The sequence below is a fragment of the Herpailurus yagouaroundi genome, unplaced genomic scaffold (assembly GCF_014898765.1).
Source record: "Herpailurus yagouaroundi ecotype Mexico unplaced genomic scaffold, PumYag 166, whole genome shotgun sequence".
In the NCBI taxonomy this organism is placed as follows: domain Eukaryota; kingdom Metazoa; phylum Chordata; class Mammalia; order Carnivora; family Felidae; genus Herpailurus; species Herpailurus yagouaroundi.
Genome location: NW_024412407.1, coordinates 37,266,700 through 37,287,416, shown reverse-complemented (window position 1 = coordinate 37,287,416; position 20,717 = coordinate 37,266,700). Strand labels below are relative to the sequence as shown.

General features: G+C 37.4%; 1 long non-coding RNA gene across 1 annotated transcript; it reads right to left on the bottom strand.

Annotated features, from left to right (window-relative positions):
- Window positions 1-876: 876 nt before the first annotated feature.
- On the bottom strand, window positions 877-8,931 carry LOC121038951 (uncharacterized). The gene is made up of 2 exons (XR_005794582.1): window positions 8,516-8,931; window positions 877-2,251 (listed from the first exon to the last, which is right to left on the bottom strand). It is a non-coding gene; the product is annotated as an uncharacterized LOC121038951 (long non-coding RNA).
- Window positions 8,932-20,717: the final 11,786 nt, after the last annotated feature.

Sequence of the window (20,717 nt, the reverse complement as noted above, 5' to 3'; positions counted from 1 at the left end):
TTTTCTCTAGGAATATAATTTTAGTATGACAATTGTCTTTTAGTAAATATATGGCTTTCATGTTTTCTTTGTCTTTTTATAGGTTAGTGATCAATTGCTCGTTTGAAGGTAAATTCTGTTCTTCTCTGGCTGCCTTTCAACTTCTTTTCCCTGGTTTTGGTTTTCAGGAATTCACATGATACACATAACTCGGTTTTCACTTTGTTCACCCTCCTGAGGTTCATTAGGCTTTGTCCGTATGTCACTTGATGGCCTCTGTCAGTTCTGGAACATTCCCAGATGTGATCTCTTCCACGCTAAGTTACGGGTAAACTGTGATTTACAAAAAGCAAACTGTGAGGCAATAGACCATTAGGAGACATTACCTTAGCAAACTCATTAATCTACATACGTTTGGTTTTACATGCTTTTCCTAAAAGATGCGCTGATGATCTGCATATACACGTTTGGTGTAAAGCATGGTGTGTGGAGGAGGGGAGAGCCATGCCCTTGGGGAAGGCTTCCAGGTGTGCCTTGTCCAAAATCACTCAAAGTCGAGTTCAGCCTCAGGAGGGAAGAGTGTTACAATTCTGAGAGTGCCTTCCAAGAGCACCGTATAGAAACTGTCAGCGTGGGGGGCCTGGGTGGCTCAGTCAGTTAAGCTTCCGACTTCGGCTCAGGTCATGATCTCACGGTCCATGAGTTCGAGCCCCGCGTCAGGCTCTGTGCTGACAGCTCAGAGCCTGGAGCCCGCTTCAGAGTCTGTGTCTCCCTCTCTCTCTGACCCTCCCCCGTTCATGCTCTGTCTCTCTCTGTCTCAAAAATAAATAAACATTAGGAAAAAAAATTAAAAAAGAAACTGTCCGCGTGTAGGCCACAAATTTACCACCACAGATATCGATTGAAGTCTTTATTAAAGGCAGTAACAACTTGAAGCCAGGGCAAAAGGAGACACGATGTAAAGGCAACAACAGCATATTAGAGGAGAATAAAAAATGAAGGAGACCTGTATTCTTTAGGTTCGCTAGAGTCTACTAGAGGGAGAATCTCTTCTACGAGCCCTTTTGTCTTCAAAATTCCAAAGAATAATTAGCCTGAAGATGTCACTCCTCATGAGCAGCTGTTATGATATTTTATTCTTGAAAGTTCTTTTTCTTATTTGTTCCTTTCTGAAAGATAACATACAGGGGAGAAAAATGTAAATCTGCTTGTTTGAGCGACTCTGCCTGTTGCCAACAAAAGTGATAGTCTTCCAACTTGCTTCAATATGATTTACCGTTCCGGGGTTAGCATCGCCTAATGATAATGCTCATGATCTCCAGAGTAAAACTTTCATGGCTTACATCTTGCTTCTAATTCGTACTTGCGACATAATCTTGGAAATTTTTCTCATCCTCTCTGGGCCTCATTAATATGACAACATCAATGATAGCACTGTCTCCTAGGATTATTGGGGCAGTATATGCTTTAATACATGTAATCACTCAACTATTACCAGGAATAGTAGGAGCAATCAATAAATATGAGCTATTTCTGAGCAGACTCCCTTTAGTTTGTATGTCTTATGTGATCCCCTCCACCCCTTTATTTACTAAATAATTTTTGTACATCAGTACATAGTTTGATATGCAAATATATTTAAAGTTTTAAAATCACAGAACCATCTTCAGTCCATTTTTTAATGTTTTCAGTTTGATTGAGATCTCCGCTTATAATATGTTGAGTCTGGCATGCTTGAAAGAACAAAAGATATTAAAAAGTCTATTTATAGTTATCTTCTGCTTAAGAAAACATGGGAATGAATATCATGCCATACATTTCCGCCTCTCCCTTGCTATTTGTCTCGATAAGATTGGCGCTCAATGTTCCAGAACAATTTCCCTGCTGCCAAGATGGTATTTTCAGCAGAAGTAAAATACCAGTTGTCTTCAGAGAAAGACCAGTTACCTTGACAAGCAAAAAATACACGCACGAAGATAACATTATCACGCATGCTCGCTGAATGGATTGTAATTTTTGCATTATTGTTTTCAACTATCTTCCTTAATTTCAAGAGTTAGCGGAGATTTTTTTTTTCTGATAAGTACGCCATAGCGATCTAACTTTGATCTGATGTTTATTAATTGTGCACGTACATCTAGATTTAAACAGCTCTATGTGATGCCAAGATTCCCATTGCAATCCGATACATACATACCTCTGCTTTGCTATATGACTTTACAATGTGCAGTTTCATTTTCATATGATATCAGAACCTCTTCCAGACAACGAGCTGAAATTCATAAAATTGGCAAAGGAAAATATATTTTAAGACTATTATCATTTTCAAACAGGGTCGCGAATGCACAAGAAACCTAAAATGTCTTCAATACAACTTCTCTATTCATTTTTTATGGCCAGCTGAGGAATGAATTGTAAATTATCATCAGCAAGTAACTGATACTAAAGTATGGACTTTTAGGGGTGCCTGGGTGGCTCAGTTAGGTAAGCAACTGACTTGAGGTCGGCTCACGTCACGGTCTTGCAGTTCCTGAGATGGAGCCTTGCCTCTGGCTGTTCGCTTATAGCGTGGAGCCTGCTTGGAATTCTCTGTTTCTGCTCCTCCCCTGCTCAGGCTTGCTCTCTCCCTCTCAAGTAGGTAAGTAAACTTTTTGTTTTTAAGTATGAACTTTTTCTTTTAACAGATATTTCTGAGTTAACAGACTGGTGCTTTGATAATTGTAAGTTTGGACGTCGGATTGATGCCATTCTAAGCAGTTAACAAACCTGGACAGTCAGGATGCAATGACTAAGCCGTGGTCAAAGCAAACACCTTTGACATGGTACATATCCTGTCAATCACAAAGTACTGTCTATTCTCGCTCTCCATTGCTCTCTATATAGCTGTTCTCTTCTTTGCCGTACAATAATCTTTTTTCCTATTCAGATTTTCATTATTTTTTTTATTTTATTTTTTTTCAACGTTTTTTATTTATTTTTGGGACAGAGAGAGACAGAGCATGAACGGGGGAGGGGCAGAGAGAGAGGGAGACACAGAATCGGAAACAGGCTCCAGGCTCTGAGCCATCAGCCCAGAGCCTGACGCGGGGCTCGAACTCACGGACCGCGAGATCGTGACCTGGCTGAAGTCGGACGCTTAACCGACTGCGCCACCCAGCCGCCCCCAGATTTTCATTATTTTTATATTGAGCTATTATAATATTCCACACTGTCTCTATCTCCACCTCAAGTATCTGACTCTTGATCTTGGCTCAGGTCATGATTTCAAGGTTCTGAAATTGAGTCCCCTGTCCACCCTGACAGCGTGGAACCTGCTTGGGATTCTCTCTCCTCTCCCTATGCCCCTCCCCGCCTTTCTCTCTCTCTCTCCCTCAAAATAAATAAATAAACTTAAAAAAAAAATAATGAGTGAATGGAATGTTCCTAGCTTAAATTCATTTTAGTCTGAATGGCTTATGGTTACTTCTAAGAGATTTTGAAAACTTCACACATATTGTAGAGAAAATCTTTCTGCATGCCTGCTTTACCAAGATTTGATCCCAGTTCAGTTACAAAATCATGAAGCGTGTTGGACATAGGATTTCGACTTGGTCCAGCGCAGACTCATATCACCATGACTTTAAGTTCTCTGGACCGTATCACTCCAGCCTGAATCCCAAAAGTATTGCTGGACTCATGGGAATCAATGTAATAAATATTATTGGGTCATTCCGTCATCATACCACGTAGAGCATTGAAGTTGAGTGTTTTTGTTGTACTAATGGTAAAGAAGAAAGCATTAGCATCAGCTTTCCATTCCCTCAAACTTCCGTCTTCCACATTTGTTTCCTGAACTGGATTATTCCATATTTTAAACATATTCTCCTGTGAAGGATGCTGCTAATCACTGATTTGATGTTCGTTGAATACAGACCTACAGCTTTTCTATCTTGTTTAAAATGAGAAGTCACACGATAAAGCTAAATTTTAACATATCATTGAATAAGCAAACCATGCTTAACTAAATTTTCTGCCAAGCACCTTCTTGTTTGTTTGCAAAGCTTCCCCTCTATTTCTGTCGTATGTTTATTCCTGCCTTGTTCATTTATACTAAAGCCTTAATACCCAGGAAGATCTTCCTTCTGATGGGTAATTCACGGATAAGATTAGCTATTTGACATAAGAAAATGCTTTTACTGGTTCAGCTGCTTCTCTCTTCTGTCTTATTAAGACAAAGTTTGCTAATAGTAAAACAGAAGAAAAAGCTTGTGATTTCTAGGAGACTTCACCAATTTATTTTATTTATTTCATTCACAAGTATTCCATACGTAAATTATATTGGTGTTCTCATGACTTTTCCAGGGTGTGGTAATCAAAATTCTATGTGTAATTGATACAAAGCACAGCTTGGTCCTCGCAATAAACTAGTCTTCTGTACTTAGTGATAATTTTAAAATAGGCTGTAACAGTACAGTCTCATACAGGAGTACCCATCAGAATCGTAGGTTATACTTTATTTTGATATTTACTACTAGGTCTACCATATACAAATACAGCTTCTTTATTTCTAGAATATAATGCTTTTTTAAAATTATTTTCTCTTTTACACAAATAACACGTGAATTTATTTTTTTGACAAAAAAGGGTGTATACACTGTAAAAAGTAGAGCAGATTCCCTTTCGTAGTCCCTCCAATGCCACTTACTTCAGCAAAGAGAATTGCTGTAAATAGCTTTATATATATCCTTCTGGTTGTTTTCAAATTATTTTCATGTCTAAATACTCTTTATGTTACCATCTTCCATATTAACAGGTTATTGCTCACTTTTATAGTAACAATTGTTTCCATATTAACAGATGATTATATTTCTGGCTTCTTATGTGAATTTATATATGTGTGTGTATTTGTATGTATATACATATAATTCATCCTTAGTTTTTTAAAGAAGCTTGATAATTTGATACATCAAATGGGTATGATAGTGTTCGCTGTCCATATATTAACCCAAACCTATTGTTATTTAACATCTGTCATTTGAAGAGCCTACTATATTCCATGGATATATACCACAGATACTATCATGCATATGATTTTATTATTAGGTTGTTTTTTCTTATTTTGATATATTTATTTTTTTTTTACTAGTACTATAATGTTACTTAGACTTTATAGCTTTATAGACTCGTTTGACACCTGACAAGGCTAGATACACGCTTCTCTTGCCAATATATTTCAGTATGTATTGTGTTAACCTCATACATTTTTGCTTCTACGTATAATTTATAATTAATTTATTTATCATGAAAATATACTTGCATTGGAATCACATAAATCTTAGATGAATTTAGGAGAGTATTATCATCTTCACAGTATTAGTCTTCCTACAAAGGTACATTTACTAATGCTTTTCTTTATGCTTTTTTTTTAAATTTTTTTTTTCAACGTTTATTTATTTTTGGGACAGAGAGAGACAGAGCATGAACAGGGGAGGGGCAGAGAGAGAGAGGGAGACACAGAATCGGAAACAGTCTTTATGCTTTTTAATGAAGTGGTATAATCTCTTTCATATAAGCCATATACATTTTTAGGTGTATGGATTTATTTAATCAGAAATATTCACTAAGTACCTATAATGTGTTAACATAGTACTCAAAAGCAAAGGATAAAATGTAGAGAAAATACAGACATGAGCTCTGTTCTACTGAAGCTAACAATCTAGTAGGAAAGAGACGTTGAATAAATAACCACACAGATATACAGGTAAGACTATGAAAGATGCTACTAATGAGTGGTATTTAAGACACTGTAATAAAGTTGGCTTAATTATAAAAGAAAATTTATTATTCTGAGATAATTGGTTACTCTTGGATTACCCCCTCCCCGCCTGCCCCCCTCCTCCCCCAAAAAACCGACCTGTAGCAGTAAGGGGGCTTAAGATAAAATGGAATAGTTTATGCATATCCTCTGTAATCGGAGGGATCTTGGATAAAGTTACAATTCATATCAATTTGCCCAGAGAAGTCCTGATTCATGTTTGTTGTCCCAGAATAATTATTAACAGCATCTGCTCCCATTCTTAAAATTATCCCTATCTGTATGATGATAACTTCAATCAGGAGTCATTTAGTGAACTGTGGAGCCTAGAGAGTGAGAAAGTATGTGGTACTCGCTGGGGTAGAGATCCACGGATAGAGTAAGAAAGGACTTTATAAACCAGGTTAAGGGTTTTTCAATTATATTGCACTTAAGGTTTTAAGAAGCTAACAGTAAAAATAGGATGAGTTTATAAAACTTACATTTTGAGGAAGTTACTCTGGAAATTAGAAGAAGTCATGAGTGAATGTGGTTAGATCGCTTGGGGGCTAGTAATGTAGAAAGAGAGGAGGGAGAGGGAGTGAGGGAGACAGAGGTAGTTTTGGGTGAGATAGGTAGTGATGCCATTGTAGACAAGTGTGTAATTCACTAAGTTGAGATAATTAACATTGAGTGCTGAGAAAGGCCAACAATAGTAAAGCATCTGACTTTTTCCTTGACGTTGGTAAGAATCAAGGCTGGGAAGATAGAGCCTGTTTGGAAATATAGTGTGGTAGGCTATTTTATTTATTTATTTATTTTATTAAAAAAAATTTTTTAAATATTTATTTATTTTTGAGACAGAGAGAGACACAGCATGAACAGGGAAGGGGCAGAGAGAGAGGGAGACACAGAATGTGAAGCAGGCTCCAGGCTCTGAGCTGTCAGCACAGAGCCCGACGCAGGGCTCGAACTCACGAACTGTGAGATCATGACCTGAGCCGAAGTTGGACGCTTAACGGACTGAGCCACCCAGGTGCCCCGTGGTAGGCTATTTTAAAAAAGATACCTCAGAAGAAATGATAGAAAGAGATTTAAATAAGGACCAAGACAGTGGATGTTAACTCTTGCTGGTATACACGGTAACACTACGTTAACGTTGTATCAAGTTTCCTCATTGAAGTGTTCTTTTATTGTGATTTTTGTCAATGGATTTTCTTGTAGTATCGGGGCAAGAAAACACATCATCTGCAGATAATTTTGGTATTTAATTGGTAACATTTACATTATACCTAAATAGGTGTTTCTGCATGATTGGTCTTCTTTTGCCAGGACATCCAGAGAAATGTTGAGCAATAGTAGTTCTATCAGTCATGCTTGTCTTCCCGATTCTATTGCAAATAAGTCTAATTTCTTGTTCTGAAAAATGTTATTTGCTAAAGATCCTTATAAACCAAGTTAAATATAATCCCTTCTACTTGTAGTTATTTCTTTTTCTCCTCAATATGACAAATCTTTTGATAAATGTACAAACCCATCCCTGATTTTAACCAGAATTTGGTCACTGCGTAGCATCCTTTTAGTATAATAATGTACTATGTTAGCTGTTGTATGTAGGATTTTCCTTCTATGTTTGTAAAGGGTACTGTCCTAAAATATCTTCCTGAATGTGCTATGCTTCTCTTCCTAATTTGGGTGAAAATTTTCTTTTTTGCTAGTTTACAAGCACTTTGTTTAGAAGTCAGATTAGTTACTAAGATTATTTTCAAGTTCATCCTTAGAAAATTATCAGTCAGGTATCTATTTGGAGGTACATCTTTGATTAATTTATTTACCCATAGAACATAGAATATAGTTCTAGAATATAGTTATTTTATTCAGTTCCTCTACATTGTCTTGAGTCTTTTTATCACCATGTGTTTTTGCAGCAAATGGTACATTTAGACAAGTTTTTAAATGTTTATTATCAAAAAGTATACATTCTGCTCTATTCTGAAACAATTCACTTTGAGATTATAATTGCTTTTGATGTAATTATGGTTTTTGAATAAATGTATTTGATAGGCATTTTGAGTTGTTGTTTTCTCTAACTTAAATCTAATTTATTTTATTTCCTAATTTGATTAAAATTTTCACATTTCTGGTCTGCTAGCAGTACTGTTGTATAGATTTACTCTTTTAAAAGATACATATATAATATATATATATTTAAAAGCTATATATATATATAATAATGTAATGACATTGACTTCAAAAAATGTGTAAGCTCAGCCCAATATCCTGATCATTTTGCTTTATTTTTTGATGAATACCTACACACCATTGTAGGTGTGTACCATTTCTTTCCTATGTTAAATTCTCTTTCAAATTACTTGACCTGATGCCCTTACAGTTCATTTTTAATTGCCTTGACAGGTAAATTCTATAGCTATTTTCACTTTTTATTACATCTCACAGTTGGTGAATCTAATGTCAATAACAATATGAAGACTATAATAATCTAAACATTAGCAGAATGATGCTATTATTTCCCATTCTTATTAAAATACCCAGCTATCCCCTGACATCTTTGATAAGATCACTTGGGCCTTTGCTATTGATAATTCAATAAATTACTGAATTGATAAAATACTCTTATATATTAAAATATACAACATAGTAAAATACCTTCAGGAAATTCTTGCCATCAGTTTAAAGGCCTTTAAAAATTATATTCTAATAATTTCAAACAAATTAATAAAAATGATTCTGAAACATACTTACCCTTAGCTGTCATCACCGCAGCTAATACCAGAAAAATTAAATAAATGAAGACAAATAACATTGCAACAAGGCACCATGTAGTCTCTGTCCAAAGAGAGAGAAGTAAGCTACTATGATGATCAATGGAAACAAGATTCTGGAACCAGCAAGAATTTTGGTCAGGAATATTCAATTCACTTGACTTGGACTGAAATTGAAGTTTATAAGAGCACCGCATTGTGGAAAACTATTTCCCAGCCTGAGAGGGGACCTCCCCAAATTATTTTGCAGATTTGGGTACAGCAAGGAATTTATGTATGTATGTATGTATGTATGTATGTATATTTATGTAAGAACGAGTTGTGGACTAACAAGTTGCACTATTAAAGAAGTCTTTTAAAGACTACGGAAGAGTACTTCACAAATCCTACTAGGGATTTTATTCATCACCCACCCCAATTTTATTTTTTATATTTATTTATATTTTATATTTTAAATTTATTTTTGCCCCAACGTAAGTCTTGAACTTAGGATCCGAGATCAAGACATGAGCTGAGATCAAGAGTCTGGCACTTAACCGAGTGAGAAATCCAGGCGCCTCCCTACCCAAAGTTTTTAAAAAATGACTTCTTTCCCTTTGTAGTAGAACAAGGTTAAGAATAAAACTCCTACGTTAGCTGTTGGCCTGGACGGAGATATCTCACAAGCTCTATTTTGTTTATAGAAATACTATAAAAGGGACACTGCAAGAAAATCGGGAAGATATATATTCTATGGCTATGGTACATCATTCTAAGCCTTTGTGGTCATCATTGGTCCTTTATTGTTTAATGTAACACTTCTGGTCACTAGGACCATTTAAAAGGTGTTGATGTGAGAGATGAATTCTGATTCAGAGGTTTGTCCAGGATGATTTGTTTTATGATTGATTCATTAAAATATTCAAGCAAAAAAGAAAATCTAGAATTTTAAATGGTTTTTTTTTTTTTGTTTTTTTTTTTCCATTTGTCTTCAAATTCCTAGTTGTTTTTCTCTTCTCAACATGTGAAGGTCTATAAGCTTTGACATCTGAGTAAATTACACTTTGGTCACAAAACCCTAGAAAATATGCAAGAAAAATGCATAAAGACTGTTTGTATGTAAACATATAGCTGAAAATATGCCAAAAATTATTAACAAAATTTGCCCTGTTTTATGCTTAGTAGAAAGTTTTAAAATTGGCTCAATCGTTTAACTGCTTTGTGAGCTATGACAAGTTCTTTTTCCTTTGTTATGTCTTAGTTTCTTTATAAAATAAGGCTAACAGCAGTATTCATTCACAGGTATATTGCAGAGATTAAGTTAGTGTATATAAAGTCAATAGCATAGTGTCTAGAACAATAATCATTTAATAGGTCTTATTGTAGAAGTCGTAATAGTAAGAATATAATGGGCAGTAGCATCAGGAGTAACACTGGTTGCAGAAGCTACGGTAGAAATATAAAACTTAATTGAAATGTCTATCTTGCCCCTTTCTATACTTGCGTTTAATCTTAATGAAAAGAGCATGAAAAAAAACTCATCTAATTCTCACTAAGGAGATGAATTCTCTTAGCAGTATATTGCGTGTACTCCTTCAGTGCACCAGCCACCAAGTCAGTAACATTTTTCTACCTCTCACCCCCTAGCAAATATTGACTTACTAAATGATGATTGTCTGAAATTTAAATCATCTCCAATTAGAAAATCTGAAGTTGATTCATATAGAGAAAGATTTTCAACACTTCATCTGAAAGTCTCTGGCTAGGAACTTTGTTGTTTATAGTATTACTTTCTCATTAAATAAAGGGATTACTTAGCAATAACAGCCATATCTGATTTTACCTGTATTTATTTCATCAAAGTCCAGTGGCCAAGGATGATCTTCACCAAGACAGGGGCTGGACTGTGCCGATGTCTCTGGTTCCATAGTTTAGATTAGATTGCATGGGTCAGATGATGAGCAGAGGGTTAGAATGAGACAGAATCCAGAAAACAGATCTCTTAATATTGCATCATCAAACAGGATGTTTACTCAAAGCTTAATATGTAAACTACTTTCTCCACTTGAGAAAATAAAGGCAGTGTAATCCAGTCCCCATGGATTAAATTTGTTATTCTTCTATGCATAATGAAGCACTTCCTTGTAATTTTATTCTTTTAAATTATTTTATTATTATTTGTATTGTGAAGCACTTCTTTATTCCCAAAGATAATGTTTAAAATTCTATCAACCATAATAATTTCTTCTCTGCCTTATTTTTCAAAAACAATGGATAAACAATAAAGACTAAAACATTTATGTGAGTAAGTGATATATTGTATTTGAATACAATTGTAACAGACACTGATTTTTAGAAATACCTTTTTTATGGTTATACGTATCCATTCTCATTGTAAATAATTGAAAAAGATATTAGAACATATCCCCTAGAAAATGAAAATGATGGACGCCTGGACTGGCTCAGTGGGTTAAGTGTCTGACTTTGACCTCAGGTCATGATCTCATGGTTCGTGAGTTTGAGACCAGCATGGGGCTCTGCACTGAACAGTGTGGAGCCTGCCTGGAGTTTTCCCTCTCCACGCTCTCTGCCCCTCCCCCACTCATGCTGGCTCTCTCTCGCTCTCTCTCAAAACAAATAAATAAACATTAAAAAAATGTTTAAGAAATTAAAAAAAACAAAATAATACACAACCCTGTTTCCGCAATCTAACTACTGTTAACGTAATTATTCATAGCTCTCTAATTATTCAAGTGGCCAACGTAGGTTTGTTTAAAAAAGTAAAAGGAATAACTTGACTATCAATAAATTAAATAATTAAATAAATTATAATGTATTTTTACAGTAAAGCTTATAGTCATTAAATATAAATGAGAGAATTCTGCAGTAACTGATATGGACAATATTCCATAATATAGTAAGTGGGGAAGAGGCACAAAATATTTCATAATATGATTCTATATTACATTTTATAGAAAATAAATGTTATGCATGTGTTTCTAATACAATAATAAGTGCTTAACCTGGTAATTTAAGATTGTAATGTAATAATATTTAAGTGACTAACTTGATAGATTTTTGGTTTACGTATGTGGTTTTCCATTTTTGTGTTACTGTTGAACATATTTTATTTTGGTCACTGGAAAAAAAAACATAGTGTGCATACGTGAAATTTTATTTTCAGCTAATGTATGTTCTGATATATTCATACCACAGTAACCACAGGGTCCCTGCCCTCATCTGTGATAAATAGATCTAAACTTCATAGCTAAAGCATATAATTTGGGAGACCATAGACTGTTCTTGGGTCTTACATTGTTTTGGAAGAGTATAAAGATAATGATCAGTTTCAGACATTGATAATCTGAGTATGCATGCATTAAGTTCTAGAGTAAATGCTGACAGGATGGAAAAAATAACTTCAGAAATTAGGGAATAGAACATGGATTGAGAAAAATGAATAAATACAAAATAAGCTAGAAGGGAAGGGGGGAAGCCCAGGAATAAATAGGACAAGTAGAAAGCACAAAATTATGATACTGATAAAAATAAAATATATCATCAATAAATGTGAATGTTCTAGATGCTCCAGTAAAAAGATAAAGATTATCACATGGCTTTAAAAAAACAAAACAAAACACCAGGGGCGCCTGGGTGGCTCAGTAGGTTGAGCTTCGGACTTTGGCTCAGGTCATGATCTCCCTGCTGGAGACTTTAAGCCCCATGCTGACCATGCTGTCTGTGCTGACAGCTCAGAGCCTGGAGCCTGCTTCAGATTCTGTGTCCCCCTCTCTCTCTGCCCCTCCCCTGCTCACACACTCTCTCCCTCTCAAAAATAAATAAACACTGAAAAATTAAAAATAAATAAATAAATATGTGGTATTTACAAAAGCCCCATTTAATAGATAAAGATGAAATGGTTGAAAATTAAATATGAAAAAATGTATGTATGATACATGCAATCGAATTAAAGGAATTATGGCTCTTAATATCTGATAAAATACACTTTACATGGATTTTGGCAAAGATTGGATAGGACGACAAAGCAGAATCAATAAAAGCAAAAGGAAATAAGTGGGATTACATCAAACCATAAAGATTCTGCACAGCAAAAGAAATAATCCCCCAAATGAAAAAAGAATCTATTGAATGGGAGAAAATATTAACAAAACATATCTTCATTAGGGGTGACTACCCAAAATATGTAAGGAACTCATAGAACTCAATAGCAAACAAACCCAAATAATTCAATTAAATAATGGACAAAGGACTTGAATGAACATCCCCCCCCCCCCCGCCAAATATTCAAATGGACAATAGGCAAGTGAAAAAGTGATCCCCATTATTCATTATTAGGGAAAGGCAAACCAAAACCACAAGATATCACCTCACACCTATAAGAATGGCTATAATCAAAACCATAAGCCATGAGAAATGCTGAGGAGAATTGAGAATGTGGAGAAAACAAAGCTCCTCTGCATTGTTGTTGGTAATGTAAATTGGTAGAGTCATTATGGAAAACAGTATGGAAGCTTTTCAAAAAATTAAAAAGAACTACCATATCATCTAGCAATTCTTCTTCTGGGTATCTCTCTAACGGGAATGAAATCACTGTCCTAAAGAGATATCTCCCCGTTCATTGCAGCCTTATTTACAATAACTAAGACATAGAACAACAACATCCATCAATAAGTAAAATGTGGCATATATCTGTAATCTAATACTGTTCAGCTACTTGAAAGAAGAAAATCTCACCAACTGAGATAACATGAACGGAACTGGAGGGGTTATCCTGAGTGAAATGAGTCAAAGAGTGTAAGGCAAATACTGTGTGATCTCACTTATATGTGAAATCTAACCAACCAACCAACCAACACCACAAAAAGCAGATTCGTGAAAACAGAGATCAGGTTTGCTGTTGCCAAAAGTGAGGTGCTGTGAGTAGGATCATGGGTAAAGTGGTCAAAATATGTAAACTTCCAGTTATAAGACAAATTCTGGGGATATAATGCATACCATTATGACTATAGTTAACAGTGCTGTATTATATATTTGTCAGTTGCTGGAGAGTAAATGTTAAAAGTTCTCATTCTAAGACAAAAAAATTGTAACTGTGTGAAGTGATTGATGTTGGCTGAACTTACTGTAGTCACTTCATAATATATATACAACAAATTACTATGATTATTATGTTGTAAATCTTAAACTTATATGATGTTATATATAAATTATATCTCATAAACTGAAAAAAAAAAAAAAAGAAAGAAAGAAAAAGAAACACACAAGAGAAAGTCTTGGCCTGCTGATCCTTTTGACCAGAGAAGTGCTGAAGCCTGGCTTCAGGGCAACTATTTCAAGAAGGAGATTTTCTGGGGCACGTGGGAGTCCAACTTCAGCTCAGGTCATGATCTTGTGCTTTGCCGGTTCAAGCCCCTGTCGGGTTCTGTGCTGACGGCTCAGAGCCTGGAGCCTGCTTCAGATTCTGTGTCTCCCTCTCTCTCTGCCCCTCCTCTACTCGTTCTCTGTCTCTCAAAAATAAATAAACTTTTTTTTGGTTTTTTTTTTTTTTTAAAGGATGTTTTCTTTTTGGTGATCTGGGGAAGCTGATTTAGTTTAAGTTCACTCTTATCCTAAGACCATAGTTATAGTTGCCAGATTTAACAAACAAATGCCCATTTCAAAACAGTGAAGATCCTTAATTCCCATCGACTAGATTCCTAAATATGATCTCTTACTAAATTCACTAATTTAATTCCCTTCCAAAAGCCACAGCATATTAAAACATCATTTTTCCTGACAACCAACTAGAGGTTCAGAGAATTAGTTAACCTCCATGGCAATAGCAGACAATAAATACATCAGGTACATGGAATCCAAAGCAGAGCTAGAATCGTGCTTTTAATTGAAAAAATAAGGGCGTCTGGGTGGTTCAGTCGGTTGAGCGTCTGACTTTGGCTCAGGTCATGATCTCACAGTTCAGTGAGTTCGAGCCTCACATCGAGCTCGGTGCTGACAGCTCGGAGCCTGGGGCCTGCTTCGGATTCTGTGTCTCCCTCTCTCTCTGCCCCTAACCCACTCGCATTCTGTCTCTGTCTCTCTCAAAAATAAACAAACATTAAAAAACATTTTTTTAAAGAAAAAAATTTTTTTTTGATATAATGTTACTTTGACAACTTCAGTATAATGTAAATCATGAGTTTGCCAAAAATCTCAAAGCTATCATTGATGTGACTATTGGTTATTTTTAAAATATGTTTTCACTAAAGGTAGCAGGCTGAGAAGTAACAGACATGAAGCATTTTTCACAAGCTAAGCATAATTCTTTAAAAAAAAATTTTTTTTTTTTTAATTTTTTGAGAGACAGAGACAGAGTGTGAGTGGGGCAAGGGCAGAGAGAGAGGGAGACACAGAATCCAAAGCAGGTTTCAGGCTCTGAGCTGTCAGCACAGAGCCCAATGTGGGGCTTGAACCAATGAACCATGAGATCATGACCTGAGGCTCGAACAAATGAACCATGAGATCATGACCTGAGGCTTGAACCGATGAACCATGAGATCATGACCTGAGGAGAAGTCGGTCGCTTAACCGATTGAGCCACCTAGGCACCTCCTAAGAATAATTCTTGATCCAGAATTTGTTTAACAAAAACTATGTCTTCTGGATTGCAAGGTGTTACCTAGTCAACTCTCCAGCACTAACGTTAGTTTGCACTTTTCAAGAGGCTGAGGTCCATTGCTTAATCACAATTTTTGCAATTGTTCTGTATTGTCCAAATTACAATATTTTGTAATATACAATGAATTTTGATAACCACTCTGAAGTATGTATCATTTGTAGCTTCTAAAGAAAGAGACTTAAAGATTTTCTTTTTTAAATGATAAACTAGATTTAAAAGGATTGGATTTAAATTGAGAATCTAATGTGGATAAACAAATACATCAGAATTGTTAAAATGATCTTTTACAGTTATACTTGGAGTGGAATATCGTCTGTTAATGTCTGACTCATTTGCTTTTATCAGAACCCAACAGAACTTCTGGGGAAGACAGCAGAGTAGGAGGACCCTAAGCTCACATCTTCCCATGAATACGACTAGATAACACTGACCTCAGTGTAAATAACCCAGAAAAGGAGCAGAAGCCCAGCAAAACAAACTCCACAACTAAATGTAGAGAAGAGGCCCCATCAAAGAGGATGGGAAGGATGGGGACCAGGCGAGAAGCTAAATGAGCTCATGCGCATAGAGAAGGAAGAAAAACAAATCCGCACACTGGGGAGTCTGTGCGGGCAAAACACTCTCTATAGTGTTTGGCTCCGAAAACCAGAGGTGAGTTCCACGAGTTCTTACAACAGATGGGACTTAGAGCCTGGAACTTTAAAAACCAGCAAGTTGTGCTCTGGGAGAGCCCAAAAGGGGACAGGAAAGTGAATCTTCACCCTTAGAGAGAGCGTAACAGTCAGCAGAGAAAGAGCATAAAAGCCCGGGGATATGGGAGGGAGAGATATGTACAATCACGGAGCATGTCCCAGAGGGAAAGATTTTGCCGGGAGACTTCTCCGGGAACAAAGGAGCTGGTAAGTGCCATTTCCTTCCCCTGCTCCCCAGGGTATGCCCACAGCCACCTGCAGGGAACCAGCAGGGCGATGAACCCTCTACCTGATTTGCTTGCACCCAAACCCGCCCCAGCCAAACAAGTTTGCTGTGTGGTTGGTTATGTGAATCCCCTCCCTCAGAAGATCTCGGATCTTGCCAACACCTCCTCTCCCACCACGCGCTTTGCGAGGCCTTGTCTTGGCACCGAGGGTGGCTGGTTCCCTCCTGCAGAGGATGTGTGCACCTTGTTAAAACTGGGCTCGATCTGCACTGCGTTGCTAAGCGCTTTGTTGAGTGCCCCCGCCAGCTTGGCATTGAAGGTGGAGGCACATTCCTTCTGTCAAAGGAGTGGCACCAACTTGTTAAAAGTGCGTACTGCCCGCTACTTTTAAAATTTTGTTTTTTTTAACGTTTATTTAATTTTGAGACAGAGAGAGACAGAGCGTGAGCAGGGGAGGGGCAGAGAGAGAGAGGGAGACACAGAATCTGAAGCAGGCTCCAGGCTCCGAGCTGTCAGCACAGAGCCCGACGTGGGGCTCGAACTCGCGGACTGTGAGATCATGACCTGAGCCGAAGTTGGACGCTTAACCGACCGAGCCACCCAGGCCCCCTGCCCACTGCTTTTAAGAGCAAACAGACATAGCTGACTTTCCTAGCACACAGAAACAAACACAGAGAGTCAGAGAGAGAGACAGAGAGAACTGAAATAAACAAAATGAGACTTGAAAGAGGAGAAATAACAATCAACATCACAGAAATACAAAGGCTTGTAAGAACATATGAAAAATCATATGCCAACAAACTGAGCAACGTAAAAGAAACAGATAACTTTTTAGAAACCTACCAAAACAGAAACAGGAAAAAATAGAAAACTTGAACAGACTTATTGCCAGCAACGAAACTGAGTCAGTAATGAAAAAAAACTGCCAACAAACAAAATTCCAGAAACAAATGACTTTACAGGTAAATCCTAGCAAACATTTAAAGAAGACTTACTACCTATTCCTCTCAAACTTTTCCAAAAAATAGAAGAGGGAAGAAAAGTTCTAAATTTGTTCTATGAAATCAACATTACCCTGATACCAAAACCAGATGAGGACCCCACAAGAAAAGAAGACTACAGGCCAGTATCTCTGATGAGCATAGATGAAAAAATCCGCAATGAAATTTTAGAAAACTGTATCCCACAATACATTTAAAACATCATTTAGCACAATCAAGTGAGATTTCTTCCTGGGGTGCGAGGTGGTTCGATATTTGCAAATCAATCGATGTGATACATCACATCAATAATATAAAGTATGAAAACCATGTGATCATTTCAATAGATGCAGAAAAAGCATTTGACAAAGAGCAGCATCCATTCATGATGTAAGTCCCTCAACAAAGTGGGTCTAGAGGAAATATACCTCAATATAATAAAGGCCTTTTATGAAAAATGCACAGTGAACATCATACTCAACAGGAAAAAAAAAGGGGGGGCTTTTCCCCTAAGGTCAGGAATGAGACAAGGATGTTTACTCTCACCACTTTTATTCAACATAGTACTGGAAGTCATAGCCACAGCAATCAGACAACAAAAAGAAGTGAAAGGTCTCCAAACTGGTAAGAAAGAAGTAAAACTTTCCCTATTTGCAGATGACATACTACACACAGAGAACTCTAGAAGCACGTGGGTAGCTGAGTCGGTTGTGCATCTGATTCTTGATTTCTGCTCAGGTCATGATCCCAGGGTCGTGAGATTGAGCCGTGCATTGGGCTCCATTCTCAGTGTGGAGCCTGCTTGAGATTCTCTCTCTCCCTCTGCCCTTCTCCCCTACTCACATGCACTCTATCTCTTTCTAAAAACAAACAAACAAACAAACAAAAAACACCATAAAAATCCTGAAAGAGGACACTGGTAGTAATTTCTTTGACATCGGCTGTAGCAACAGCTTTTCAGATATGTCTCTCGAGGCAAGGGAAAAAAGCAGAAATAAACTATTGGGACTACATCGAAGTAAAAAGCTCCTGCACAGCAAAAGAAACAACAAACCTAAAACACAGTCTACTGAATGGAAGAAGATATATGCAAATGGCATCTCTGATAAAGGGTTCTTGTCCCAAATATGCAAAGAACTTCTAAACCTCAACACCCAAAACACAAATAATCTGATTAAAAGACAGGCAGAGACATGAACAGACATTTCTCCAAGGAAGACAGATGGGCAACAGAGGCATGAAAAGATCCTAAACATCGCTCATCATCAGGGAAATGCAGATCAAAACCACAATGAGATACCACCTCACACCTGTCAGAATGGCTAAAATAAAAATACGTAAATAAACAAAAAAATAACAAATAAATAAAAAAATCCCCCAAAACAAGAAGAAACAGGTGTTGGTGAGGAAGTGGAGAACAAGGAACCCTCTTGCACTGTTGGTGGGAATGCACGGGTGCAGCCACTGTGGAAAACAGTATGGAGATTCCTTAAAAAATTAAAAATAGAATTGCCCTAGGATCCAGTAATTATAATACTGGGTATTTACCCAAGGAAGCCAAAAACACTAATATGAGAGGATATAGGCATCCTTATGTTTATAGCAGCATGATCAACAATAACCAAACTATGGAAAGAGCCCAAGTATCCATCATTAGATGAATGGATAAAGAACAGGTGACCTTCACATATAATGACCATATATATATATATATATATATATATATATATATAATGGACTATTCTTTAGCAATAAAAAGAATGAAAAGAATGAAACATTGCCATTTGCAATATAAAGAGGATGTGGTTTATACATAAAATAGAATATTATTCAGCCGTAGGAAAGCAAAATCTTGCCATTTGCAGCAACGTGGATGGGTCTAGAGAGTATAATGCTAAGCGAAATAAACCTGTCAGAGGAAGACAAACACCAAAACTAAAAGCAAATAAGAAGACAAGTTAAAGGGGACAGCGCCTACAGGCATTCAGAATGGTCCAGCGTTTGACATACCGTAGGAGGTTGTCTGACTATACAGCCTCTAACAAAACTAGGCTGTCCCAAACCCCTGGGAATAGAGTCATTTACCTTTATACCAAGAAGGTTGGGAAAACACCAAATTCCCCTGTGGCATGTGCCAAGGCTGACTTTGAAGATTTTGTGCTGTGGGACCTAAAGTTCGTATGGGGTGGTCTAGAATGAAAAAAACATGTCGGGACACCTGGGTGGCTCAGTTGCTTAAGCATCTGACTCTTGGTTTTGGCTCAGGCCATGATCTCATGGTTTGTGGGTTTGAGCCCCATGTTGGGCTCTGTGCTGACAGCCTGAGGGCATAGAGCCTTCTCTATCTCTCCCCCCCTCTCTCTGCCCCTCCCCACTCACGCTTTCCCTCTCTCTCAAAAACCAAAACCAAGACCACCCCCCCCCCAAAAAAAAACCAGCAAAAAGAAACATGTCAACATGGCCTTGGATGATTCCATATGTGCTGTGCTAAAAGTGTTCATGACAGGATCAAGTGGGCTTTGCTTTCGGAGGAGCAGAAAAATCATTGTGACAGCGTTGAAGGCACAAGCGCAGAGTCAGTAAGCTAAGTAAAAAGAAAAAAATTTAAAAGTATGCAAGTAAAATAAAACCTCACATATCTATGCATAACCGCAGCAAACACTAATCATTATGGATTCCCGTATGTATGAAAAAATTAAACATTCAAAGATGCGATTACACCAGATCTTAGAAAGGCTAGAGCCTAGAGGCAGCTGGTGGAGTTTGGCAGGATTCCCAGTGGGAAAGCAAGGTTAACAAGATCTTGGAGGTGGGGACATTGGGGCCAATTCAATATACTGTTTTTGTCGCTTCTCCTTGTGAAGGCGTAGTGGGAATTGATGTATTTTACGCTTATACTTCTCCATCCCATCACTACCAGAAGGATTCCTGTGAGCGGAAGAGACCGCTGTAGAGATGTCCTAGAGGGACAGACTCCCTGGCACCTAGCGTATGCATCAGTGAGTATGGGGGCGAGGTATAAATCAAGATCTGTAAGGAATGTCTTTACCCATCAACATCCAAAGCATCCACCACATAGATGATGCTCTTGCCGTGTGAAGTCAGAAGACTGGGCATAAAGAGTCGTGGCTACAGTGTTCTCATACCTCTGCCAGCGTTGGGGGAGTGAAAGGGGTACCGATAAACCCCCAGAAAATTCAAAAATTGGCTCAGCAAAGTTCCTTGGGGCAACGTGGGTTGGTTCACAATACTTAATTTGTCTAGAAGTCAAAGAAACGCTGCCGTCTCTTCATCTCTGCTTCCCCCTCCAATAACAAGGCCCGACATCTTACTGGGTTGGAGAAAGTATTGGGCATTCTACTTGATGGGTTACCCTGCATCTCAACGTGCTTTGAGTGCTTGCCGGAAGCAATCCAGCCAGGTGTAGGATGCTGACTTCGTGGCCTCATGACCTTAATATAGAAGAACAACTTTCATGGTTTTGCTGAACGGAACCTTTTAGCAAAAGGAGGAAGCCTCCATCTGAAGGTGTCCTTTGTGAATGTAGAGTGATCGTCTCCCTAGCATAGCTACCCTTTGCATTCCTTTGGAAAAACAGCTATTAATTTGCTTCAGATAAATTTTTCTC